The following is a 13,070-nucleotide window of genomic DNA, read 5'->3' on the forward strand; positions in this document are numbered from 1 at the left end:
TGTTATCAGCTGATTGAATGGACTTTGGAATGGGTTAGACGGGCCTGCTACACCAACTATTATGTTCAGAAGGCCATTATCATCTATTCCCATGGATGATCACCGATACGAGTACAAGAACACAAGGCAACCTATGATTACAACAGGAGCAGAGGAGGAAGTCAGGTGTCCAGAGATAATTTATGGATCAAACAGACACAGGACTTTCATCAGGAGTCCGCTGCTCATGGCCCATGTAAAAACCAAACGTCAGTGACTAATCTGACTTCCTTTACCAAAGGAGGAGAATACCATTCTTGTTGTCCTCTGATGAAGGCTTGTTGTCAATCAGCATGACCAATGAATTGATGGACTGAAGCCATATAGTATTGAGATGTTTTTGGTAAATTTCCATCCACTATCCCAGTAATTAGCATTTGTTTGAAGGCCTCCAGTGCTTCACCTGACACATGTGGGAACTATCCATTATGAGATAAAATGATGTTTCATGTATTCGAAGTGGGGCTGGTACTTGGGGCTGGGCATACCTAGTTATTGATTTAATAACATGAATCTCTCCTGACAGGCCCACGTGGGCTGACTGTGTGAGTCAGCTCCACTAAAGTGAAAGCCCCCTGCTGTGTGTGTGTGTGTGTGTGTGTTTTTTAGTTTGTACACTGCCTGTCTTCTAATTCTGAATAATTAATGGGCTACCGGGTCTGGGGAAAGCAACAGCTGGTATAGTGCAGAGAGGAAAGAGGGAGTTTCTGTGTGTGTGTGCGCGGGCGGGCGTGTTTTATCCATCTTCAGGGGACATAAATCTGATCACAGATCAGATTTTTGGGGATTCCCCTTTTTGGGTACAATGTGGAGACAATTGCACATCACCATTACCTAAATATTACAGTTTCAGGAAATTAATGTTAGTCAATATAATGTCCCCAAAAGTCATGATAACATGACTGTGTGTGTTGGAGGTGATTCAACTCACCCTGCCCCCTTTATTGAGTGCTGGTCCACAAGCACAGCTGTTAGTAACAGAGACAATGAATGGAAATTGTGTGTTACGGTGACAACACATGATGAGGTGTGATGAGCTGTTCATCGGCCTAACATTGATACAGTATAATCAGTCAGCGGTATAATTATTAGTGGTAAAATACAATCAAAACAACACGTAGTTGTTTAAGCTCTAAGAAAACTAAATGCATTGATTGGAATAAAATCTTTTAACGGTAAAGTTGCATATTGCAAGATTCCAGATTGTTTAGTGGTGACTATTTCAAGTGAATGTACGTTGGAAGTTGCAGTTTGTGCAGAAATAAAATAATCAGATTATGTGCGTGTAAATGGCTCATTCTAAGGGGGTAAAAACACAACTAGTCTTATTTTCAAGTGTTAAAACATGAAAGAAAACCTACTTATCAAGATCATATTCCATTTCTGCCAATAGATCCTCCTATATGTTACACTGTGTTCCTTTAAATGCACATCTTAACAGTGAGTGCTGTTGTACAGGTGAACCCAAGTGCAACATGCAGGCTTGACGAGGGTGAGTGATGTGGACAGGTTAGCAGACAGGAGCTTTAGTTTTAGAAAATAATGATCCCCCATTGAGGGAGGACCCAGATTTCTATAGATGTGAAAATTATTACATTTCTGAATCGGATAATGTTTGTTGCACATTTTTCCAAAATTATAGTCCTAAATATTTTAAATTTGCATGCAAGCCACAGCCTTCATTATCAGTCTAACCCATGGATTCCCAAAGTGTGAGGGGTGCGCGAGCTGCCTCTAGGGGGTGCGCGAGAGGAAAAATGTAAATGAGATGTACAGATGTGGCCAATCTGGCCACTCTTCTGGTGTACGTTACCTTTTTGAAGGCACGGTGCAGGAAGAGTTTTTGTCTTTTTTGTGTTTTTTATCTTGTAAACAAACGCCACGCACGAGTGAACTGTTCTCTCATTAGTCCGATTTTTATGCGGCTATAAATAGGCTCTGTTGTTTGTTTTTTTAAAGGTGTGTGTGGGGGGGGGGGCATTGGGTGTGCGTGAACCTGGTCGGGATGTAAAAGGGGGTGCGTGGCCTAAAAGGTTTGGGAACCGCTGGTCTAACCAATAGCAGGCTAAGATACAGACGGAGGGATCATCATGATCAGATTTAGCTACATTGAGCACAACTGTTTGAGGAATATACAAAAGGACAAGGTAGCAGCACCATGTGATGTGTTGGGGCTAGTATTTATGTTATTGGAAAATGTTATCGATGCAACTAGTTTGTTTTGTACAACATTGTGTTTAACTAAAGCAACCTTTGGTAAGTGTAAAGGTGGTGCTAGCTCTAATAATGATGGGAGCATCATGCTCCTACGGGTGAGGGGAAATTGAAGTGGCCTGCATCTATTTCTCTTTAGATAGTTGTCTCCCCCACCCTCTTATATCATCACTGATTGAATAACTCAGGTTAGTGACACTACAGTTACGTGTCGAGAGCCTTACCCATCCTCTACAGCAGGGGTCACCAACCTTTTTTAAACTGAGAGCTACTTCAAGGGTACCGAGTAGTACGAAGGGATACTTATTTGATACAAACTTCCTGAATAACAAAGTTGCACAGATCACCTTAATAATAATAATAATTCACTAGCTTAGGGCCCCACCTCGGCGATTTGGCCGGCTGGAGAGTTTTAGGGATGGTTGGTGGAGGGTAGCCTGAGCGAAGCGGTTTGGGGAAAGGCTAGTTTGAGGGTCCACTGCGGCTCCCGGGCCTTGCACACCCCCAAAAGCCTGCCTACGGGAGTAGTGCCGCCTGCCCGTTGCGCATGTCGGTGGCGCTGTGGCGAGTGTAGAGTTGGTAGGCGGGGGAGGGCCAGCGGCCCAGGATTTGATGGTGGTCTGGGACTCCTCTGCTCGCTGCGGTGGTGACGGCTCCTACGCGGGAGGAGTGGCCAGGGAAGGAGCCGGGATTGATCCCGGAGATGGTTAGGATTCCCCTGAAGTGCCAGAGGAACCAGGATCGGTTGGCGATGCGGCCAGTATCTGTGGTGAACAGTGGTTCGTGGGGGGCGGTTTGCTGTGTTTTCCTGGTTTGTAGTTAGCGCATGAGGGGTTCGTAGGGGCTCAGGTGTGAGTTGAATTTGAAATATAGTACGGGGACCGGCTCTTCTCTTCTCTTTCTTCAAGGCTGGTCTCCGGCAATGTCGTCCGTCGTGAAAACCCCCCAAAAGACGGCAGAGGGAGCGGCATCGTTGTTGGCCAATTGTGTGAGTTCATCGCTGGAAGTGGGCGGGGTGGGGGCACTGGCGTCCCGGTGCCAGATGTCCCGGTTATGGTCACTTGCTGTGTTTTCTGAAGTAGGCGGCGGGGGCACTGGCGTCCTGCGTTCCGTTGTTGCTTTGCGTTCCGTGCTTGCTGCGTCTCGTTGCCTGCTGCGTTGCGTGGCTGCGTCGTGCGTCGTTCCGTTGCTGCGTTCCGTTGTTGCTTGATGTGATCCGTTGTTGCTTGCTGCATTGCTGAGTCGTTACTTGCTGCGTTGTTACGTTGCTGCGTCCGTTGCACTGTGTTGCTGCATCCCGTCGTTGCAATGCATGGCTGCTGCGTTCTGCCGTTGCTGTATTCCGTTCCGGCGTTGCTGCGTTCCATTCCATTCCGGCGTTGCTGCGTTACGTGGCATGGCTGAGTCGTTCCGTGGCTGCGTGGCTGCGGCCCGTTGCTGCGTTGTTGCGTTGCTGCGATTCGTTGCTGCGTTGTTGCGTTGCTGCGATTCGTTGCTGCGTTCTGTTCCTGTTGCTGCGTCCCGTTGCCTGCTGCGTTCGGGGGGGGGGGGCAGTGTGTATAGATGTGTATAGAGGGAAAGGCATGTGTGGTGGGAAAGTGGGATAGGGGGGAGGAACACAGGAGAGGAAACCCGGCACCCCGGTGCCGGGGTGGGGAGCAGGGGAAGTGTGGTGAGAGGGGAAAGTGAAAGTACAGGCCGAAGGAACGAAGTTGGAAGGAGCAGTAGGATCCTGCGGAAGTAGTGAGGGAGGGAGAGTTGGCATTCCGGCTTTTCTTCTTTTCTGAGTCGTTCCGTGGCTGCGTCATTGCACTCCGTGGCTGCGTTGCTGCGGTCCGTTGCTGCGTTCTGTTCCTGTTGCTGCGTCCCGTTGCCTGCTGCGTTCGGTTGCTGCATTGTTGCGTGGCTGCGGTCAGTGGCTGCGATGCGTGGCTGCTGCGTTCTAGCATTGCGTAGCATGGCTGAGTCGTTGAGTGGCTGCGTCATTGCACTCCGTGGCTGCGTTTCGTTGTTGCTTGGTATCTGCATGGTGGAGAAGCGGAATGGGGGTGGGGGACAGAGGAGACTTCTGAAGGTTTCCGGGCTGGTATGGTGGGGGGAGGGATCACGGAAGCCAAGGAGAACTGTTGGGTGTACTGTGGGTCCTGGGGGATGAGTTGTTGGTACTGGGGCCAAGGGAGGGGGGGGGGGCTACCGTCCCTGGCCCGGCGGCGGGGCCGTATGGCGGCTGGTTTGGAGGAAGGGGGGGGGGGGCAGTGTGGTGCCGAGAGGCAGCGGATGGGCTAGTTGGAGAGTAGGAAGAGAACAGGTGGGAACTGGCATCCCGGTGCCTGGAAACAGCGTGGTGGGAAAAGGGGGATAGGGGGGGAGGACAGAGGAGAGGGAGCCTGGCAACCCGGTGCCAGGGATGTGTATAGAGGGAAAGGCATGTGTGGTGGAAAAAGTGGGATAGGGGGGAGGGACACAGGAGAGGAAACCCGGCACCCCGGTGCCGGGGTGGGGAGCAGAGGAAGTGTGGTGAGAGGGGAAAGTGAAAGTACAGGCCGAAGGAACGAAGCTGGAAGGAGCAGTAGGATCCTGCGGAAGTAGTGAGGGAGGGAGAGTTGGCCTTCCGGAGCGGCCATGAACCGGGGGGTTTGCATGGGATGGTGGAGGGGGACGCTGTGAACCTGGCAACCTGGAACGTCGAGGCCGGCGGGGCTTGGTGGTGCGTGATTGCGTCACTGACAGCGCGCCCGTGTGTTGCTGGAAAGTCCGTCGCTGCGTGGCGAGGTGTCATGGCGGCTGCGAGCAGTGTCACTTTTTTGTCGCGGCGCTTGTGGGGGATCCCCCTCTACTGCAGCTCCGTTAACAGGCGCGCTACGGTCCAGGCGGCGATCCTGGGCGGGTCGGTTCCGCTGGGAGATGCGGTCGGGGCGCCAGCGCCGTGCCGGTGGCTTCGAGCGCGGCGTGCTGGGATGCTGGAGTCGCCGGAAGCCGGGCTGTCGGAGGTTTGTCCCTGAGCGCTGCGTCCGGAGGAAGGGGGGGACTTCCGCGTCTGTTGCCCGTGTTCGGGGGCAGCGGATCGCCGTCTGCCACGGAGGCGTGCCGGTGTGGGACTTGCTTCGCTGGACGATGACGGTCGGTCTGGGTCCCCGTACTGGCGGATTGCCCGGAGGGAGGGATTCCGGTCGATGGATGTGGCCGGTCGGCGGGTTCGGCTGCGTTGGGCCGCCGGGCCGCTCCCGGAGGCGATCGGTGGCGTCTGGAAGCCCTGCCTCGGTGGAGTGCGGCCCCGGGCTGTGCGGGTGGCGGCTGGGAGGCAAATGGTTCGTCGTCATCGGGAGGCCCGGTTAGTAACAGGTCCATGCTGGCGAGGTAAGGGGTTTATTTTCCTTTCCTGTTCATTGTTTTTGCGGTGCTGCGGGCGTTCTTGCGGTTTGGTGCGAACGACGTAGCAGCCTGACTCTTTTCTGAAGGTGTAGCAGCCTTACGGTTTGGTGCGAAAGGCGTAGCAGGCTGAGCTATGGTGGCCGTGGGTATTTGTAGGGTGTGGCCTGCTCCTGAAATTCAGCTAAGGTTTATCTCCAATATATGTGAAGAGACTGTTTGATCACATGTCAGTTAATTATTCCTCACAATAATTATTAAGAATGATTTCGAATGATGGTAGCCTATAGCTACATACATATTTAAACATGCAACTTTTATTTCTGTTAATCTGTTTCAACATTTGAAAGTCAGAGGTATCACATCTCTGATATGTTTGTATCATCACATGATCAAAGCCGGTTACTTTTGCACATAGCACCTGCTGGTGAATGATCCAGTGGTAATGCAGACATTTTGGGAAGTCTGGGTCACCGTTGCATTGCTCAATGAAGCCTGCATGCCGGCCCGTCATCACGGGAGCCCCGTCTGTTGTCACTGACACCAGCTTTTCCAACGGAACCTTTTTCCCGGATAGAGCACAACCCTGCTGGACCCCTCTACACACTCTAAAAGGAGCACACAGACTGCCGTGTATCTTCAGCACACTCTCAACCTCACTGTACAACACTTTGATCTTAGCTATGAAGCCAGCGCTGAACCCAAACTTCCCCAATAACTTTCCAGAGGTAGTTGTGTTCAACGCGGTCAAAAGCCTTTTCCTGATCTAGAGAAATCATACCAGTGTTAATTCCCAAAGAGCTGCAAAACATCACCAATGAGGTAGACATTGGGCCTTTCTCAACATGCGTACTTCTCTGTACTTGTGGACTTTTGAAACGTCATCAGTCTCAGCCCAAGTACTGTTCCAATTCAAAGTTCACATCAAGCCAAGCACGGTCCAAATGCCCGGATGTGGCTCCGCCCATTTTACCGGGTATGCATCGGAGGTGACTTGTCTGTACTTGGGACAGCCAAATATCCCAGAATGCATTTTGCACCAGCAACAGGAAACAGTGGCAGAGGAGAAATCACACAACTGGAAGTTGAAACTTTCGAAATACTACTGTTGTTAAGCAGTGGCGGGCCGTGGATTTTATACCTGGGCCTTCAGTGCTGCCCTACTACGGGTGAATTCCCTCCTAATAACCTCATTATGAAGCATCAATCCAGCAAACCTGCAGCAGATCCACGCATTCCACCACACAAGAGCACGAGCCATTCAAATATTATTCATAAAAATGACACGATAGACAAATGAACAGTCGTAACGTTACTATGTAAAAAAACAAACGCAGTTTGTCACTTCCCGAAACTTAAAGAGTTTAATCCCAGTACATCGTTTCAGTTCCAGTAAGAAGTCCTTCTCCAATTATGGACACCAGTGACAGTCGAGCCTCCCCAGTTATATTTCGCCGGTCTGCTGCGGCAGGTTTGCAGCAGGGCTGGGATCCCACCTCCGCCGGCTCAGACCGCACGCCAGGCCGCGTTTGTGGAGCAGTTTCCCTGCGAACGTGTTAGTTGAGTTGTAAATCCACTTGAGTCTCTCCAAAAGTTTTCAAATGCTATGACGTCCTCAGGTTAGCGTAGCTCCAAACACCAACAGCTCAGTTAAAATGAAACGCATTCCCAGCCATAAAATATGCAACGCTTCTCCGACACCGTCAGCAAGAAATACCGTTCATACAAATCCTTTTCCTGCTGAGTCAGGCTGCTAGCTGTGGGGTTGACTGACCATTTCTTACGATGTCCAGCTTTTCCTGAAATGTCCTTCTTTCTTGAGAATGGGTTGTCAGTAACTCCGCAACTAAATCCGTTTCGCCTCCTCCTTCAGCCATTGAGTGTTAAAAAAACAAAGCTCGGTAAAAAAATAAATAATCTACACCAGGCAAAACCCTAAAGATGTCATAATTTCTTCCATATCTTTCAATTTGAAATCTTACTCCTCCAACTAAGCTCTGCTGGCAAGTTAAGTTTTGTTTCACGGTAGTCACGTACTCGCCCACTGACCAATCACAGCACACCTGCACCTCACTGCAGCGCTGCTCCTGAAAACTGAGCTGCCCGTTAATGCTGACGTAGTTGTAGGCCAGCTAGCAGGTGCTGACACGTCAAAGAATACGCCCAACATGTCAAACTAAAGATCTGATTGGTTGAACACTGTGACAATCAACAATATCGTCCCCATTCACTTAAACTGCACATGGATTCACTTGTGAGTCTGCAGGGCCTCGGGCTCTGTTCTACCTAGAGACACAGAGGTGAGATCTGATTGGATGAAAGCTCTACTTAAAACAAGCTGCACTGGAAGCAGAGCAACTGAGGAAGACAGGAGCTGTGCAATGAGAAAATAAGACAATGGGAAAAATATTTTTATAAATTATAATACATGTAGTGTATTTAAGAAAAAATATTAAATTATAAAATAGCTATAACTTTGTGAGTCTGTTTAGGCCAGCAGAGAAGGCCTTGCAGGCCCTGACGGCCCACCACTGCTGTTAAGTCACAGAAAGTAATTTTAGGATGTTTTGAGGCGATAAGTTAGTTGTTTAAGCATCAAATCTGTGGTCAGTTTGTCAAGATTCAGCCGATTTAAAAATCTGCTCCGACGATTTCGGCGATGTGAGGTGTTGCTAGCGGGACCAGCAGTAAACCAGCACCGGGGGCTCAGCGCTCATGGTACCGGCCTACAACAGCCTGATCTCGGCGAGTCTTTTTGAAACTTGCCGCTGGTATTGACTTCTCTGTCGCGTTTTCCTCGTCGGCAAAGAGTACAGCAATCTGGATCTGATCCACATACATATATATATACAATTATATATATATGTATACATATATAGAATTGTATATATATATATATATATATATATATATATATATATATATATATATATATGTATATATATATATATATATATATATATGTGTGTGTATATATATATATATATATATATATATATGTGTATATAATATAATACACTTATATAATAATATATAATTTTTTATTTGAAATGAAAACGAAAACAGCAGGGTTGTCATATTTAGTTTGATTGTAAAAATACAGTAAAAAATGGATTAAACTCATTAGCAAGACCAGCTGAGGTGGTGATGTCATCAAGTAAGCTGCTGTTCCAATTGTCCGTACTGCGTTCTCTGGACTTGTGAACTTGGGTATTGAGAAAGGCCCATTGTCTACCATGGACCTGCCGGGCACACAGTAGGTCTGGTCCCGATGGATGACCTGCTCCATAGCTTCCCTCAGCCTGGAGGCAACGACTTTGGACAGAAGCTTGTAATCCACACACAGTAGAGACACAGGACGCCAATTTCCGATGTCCGAAAGGTTTCCTTTTTTTGGCAGCAGTGTTATTACAGCTCTGCGGCAGGACATCGGCATGGAAGCAGAGGCCAGACTTTCATTAAGAACATCTAAAATATCATCCGCAAATATGTCCCAGAAAGCTTTGTAAAACTCTGCAGAGAGGCCGTCGATGCCGGGAGCACGCCGTCCCTGTATGCCCTGCAGGGCGGCCTTCAGCTCCTGCAGGCTTATGGGCCTGTTTAGCTGTTTGTTTGTCTCCTCAGAGACCTGAGGTAGTTCCCCATTGAACCCCTCCATCAGTGCTTCCTCCTCCCTGTACTCACTGGTATACAGGCAGGAGTAAAAGCTCACAGCTCGCTTTCTGATCTGGCTTGGTTCCACAACTGGCTGCCCTGTGTCTGCTAAAAGTGAGTGGATTACCCTCCTTTTACCTCACCTGACTCCTGTGTTCCACTACCCTGCTCTGGTCGGTCTACAGGTTTCTCACTGTCACCGTTTCCACCCTTTTTCTTTCCTTCTCCTCCATCCTCACCATCTCCCACCTTACCCAAAGCCTCTCCCTCACTGTCCTGGACACAATCACTCACACCGTGCACATCAGTCATACTCACCCCGTGTAGGTCAGGCACAGCAGCGGCCCGCGGAACCGCAATGGGCCGCTCAGATGCCACAATCGGCCGCTCAGATGCCGCAGCCGGGCCCGCAGCGGGAGGTGTCTCTGCCGCGGGGCAGCGGCGGACGGCCCCGCCACAGCACCGAGCGCCACACCCGGGCCAGGTGAAGTCGGGTCCCCCCGCCTCAGACAGGCCCTCACAGTATGCCCCTCCTCACCGTGTTGAAGAAAATCATATAACTGTGAATTCAACTGCCCTTCAATTGAACTAAAAACAAGTTACATAACGTGTTATTGTGCTCCGAAGTATCGTTTTTGGGAAATGATTCTCTCGGACAGATAAAGTGTGATTAATCTCTCAAGAGCACCAAAACAACCCCTTACATGGAATTGTTTCCTGTGAGCCCAGAACAAAAGAGGAACCTGCCCAAATTAGGAGTCCAGATGTGTCCTGTTTTGATTCAACAGACTGGTTTGATTGGTGGAACGTAGGAAAAGGAGGCGTGAATTTTGACTATAAGAATGATCTGTAAAAAGCAGTACATTGGGAGTCGTTTCAATATGCTGAACTTGTTGATGTTGGCTTGTTCTTATTAAAACACGACCCGCTGGTGGCAACTCCGGTTGACTCTCTGTCCTCGTCACTTTGCCACGACAACCGCAACCGAAACATTTCATTGCCGACGATGTTGCAAAAATCACGTAATCATAATCATCTATCTTAACGTGGAAGCGGAGGTTGAGCTCCTCATTCCGGTTGTTAAGTATCATACAGGTGTCTGCAACTGAGATTGACATCCAGACAAGATCTTCTTGATCGGTGACACCACCTTTCCGTGTCTGGAGAGTTCTCTGCTGAGAAACGCATCGGTGATGAAAGGAGGGACATTTGATAAGACCACTTTCGTGGACGGTTGCGTCAGCGGCAACACCTGGACTATTCTAACTCCTGGATTATTTACCATGAGGCCTGTCTCGACGACTCGGTTCACCTTCTCCACCTGGTCCAGGAAAATGACCACGGCGCTGTTCATCCGAGCGGCCGACTTTACGCTGCTGTGTCCGACCATCTCCCCCACAGCCAGCCCAATGCCCTCCACGCTGCACGGGAAGCCGGCGCTGATCTTAATGCCGTACCTTCGTGTGAGGTGGGACAATGTATCCATTTCCCATGGCGTTTTAGGACGCCGACCGGCGAGACACCGGCAGGAGAAAAGAAAAAAGCAAACAAACAACCCAAACTCCCCCAAAAACAATGAAACCTCACCTAAAGTGAAACACAACTAACAATCCACATTTAAGTAATACACATAACTAGGGAAAAGAAAAAAAGGTTGAAAAACCACACGCTTATGCCCAGCATGCACACAGACACACACACACAGAGAAAGAGAGACAGAGAGACAGCCACAGAGAGAGAGAGAGAGAGAGACAGAGAGACAGCCACAGAGAGAGAGAGAGAGAGAGAGAGAGAGAGAGAGACAGAGAGACAGCCACAGAGAGAGAGAGAGAGAGAGAGAGAGATACAGAGAGAGATTTTTTTTTGATTTTTCAAAAGCACTTTATTCACATTTTTCAATTTTTACAATTAAAGCGCTAATGCATTAAAATCACTGATTGCTCCGTTTAAACAACCCACCCATAACCCATCAAGTAAACACCTGCGCAAACACCAACTTATCTTTTACAATGGAACAAACAATATTTTCAAAACACCAACATCGTTTAAAAGCGTCTAAATCTCCAATGTGTGTGTAAAACCTGAACTCTAGCCAGAGTCTGGCCCTGATATTACATAGCCAGACTGCCCCGGCCTCCTGCCCCTCCCCGGTCTCCAATCTGGCCTTTCTACTCAAATAAATGGCCATTTTGGCTTCCCCCGAAAGATAGTTCAGTAGCTGCCACTTTTCCTTTTCTGCTTTCTTATAGGCAGCTCCCATGATAAAAACCCTTTCAGTAAAAACCATGTTAAAAAGACTAAAAACCGATGCTAAAAGAGAGAAGAAGCTCGCGAGCCTCTTGCACTCAGTAAAAACATGGTAGATAGTCTCCCGGAGACCGCAGAAGGGGCAACAGCTCAAAACAGTGGGATTAAGAACCGAAATAAAAGCGTTGGAGGCGACAGCACCATGTAAAATCCTCCACTGGAGGTCGGCAGTCCGTTTCTTCAGGGGAGGCTTGTATAAAATCCTCCACTGTGGGCCAGGCCCGCCTTGTCCCAGTCTGCCTGACCACACAGTGGGGCGCCGGTTGCAAAGTCCAGACCTGTTTGTGCTCTTGACACAATTAAAATACAGCGTCCTCTTGTCTGCCTTGTGTAATGTCAGAGTCTCCGGGCACGTCGTAGCGAGCAGGGGGCCGGTGAGTTCCCCTAGCCCCGGGCTCAGGGAGATATCAGGGAACGGGTCTGCAGGGTCCGGCTCAACTCCTCGGCCGTAGTCCATGAGGAGGCTCCTCTCCTTCCAGTTCAGCCTCTGCCTCCACAGCTCCAGGAGCCTCCTCGCCACCCGGACAGACCGCAGACCCAGTAGAGAGCCCAGGGCCGGGGCATCGCTCAGCGTCGGCCCCGCTGCATCCACCAGCTGCTGCAGGCACAGGGCTCGTGACCTCAGAAGCGCCCCTGTCAGGCCAGGGGTGACGCTGCTGCTGATGTCCAGCTTGGCCCTGTGAATCAAAGGTTCTCTCAGCAACCAGTAAAGAGAGTTAGACTGTGGGCACCTCTTCCGAGTAAAAAGGGCCCAAGACTTAAAAACACCCTGATAAAACGGAGGCAACCCACTTAACTTTAAAATACTAGAATCAATTAAAAACAGAGCAGCATCCAGCCCCAGGTTATTTGCACGCCTGAGGATGCAGCTGGCCACATCTCGCCACACTAAACCTTCCGGACTTGTGAGGTATTTCTGTAAAAACTGGAGTCTAAACGTGGCCGTCCGGCTGGCTAGGTGGACGAGGCCCTGTCCCCCCTCCTCTCTGGCTAAAAACAGCACCCCCTGTTGGACCCAGTGTAGACCCTCCCAAAGAAAATCCACCATTTTCCTCTGTATGTCGACTAAAAAACCTGAGGGAGGGTCTAGGCAGGTTAGTCGGTGCCACAGTTGGGATGCTATGAGATTGTTTAACACCAGTACCCTACCTTTAAAAGACATCTGAGGGAGCAGCCACTTCCACCTGGAAAGTTTCCCCTCAATCTTCTCTGTGACGCCCTCCCAGTTCTTCTGGACGATGTTCTCTTGCCCAAGATGTATCCCCAGGTATTTAAAACCATCCTTCCTCCACACAAGGCTCTGGGGGAGAACTGGGAGGCCGCCACGCCATTCACCGACAGCGAGGGCCTCGCTTTTCCTCCAGTTCACCCTCGCTGCCGATGTCCTGCTAAAAACCCCCACAATGTTCTTTAAACGGTCTGCATCCCTCTGGTCCTTAATAAAAACAACAACATCATCATCTGCTTTTGAGTCCTGCTCCCTGTGG

This window comes from Melanostigma gelatinosum (genome assembly GCF_949748355.1).
Source record: "Melanostigma gelatinosum genome assembly, chromosome: 12".
In the NCBI taxonomy this organism is placed as follows: Eukaryota; Metazoa; Chordata; class Actinopteri; order Perciformes; family Zoarcidae; genus Melanostigma; species Melanostigma gelatinosum.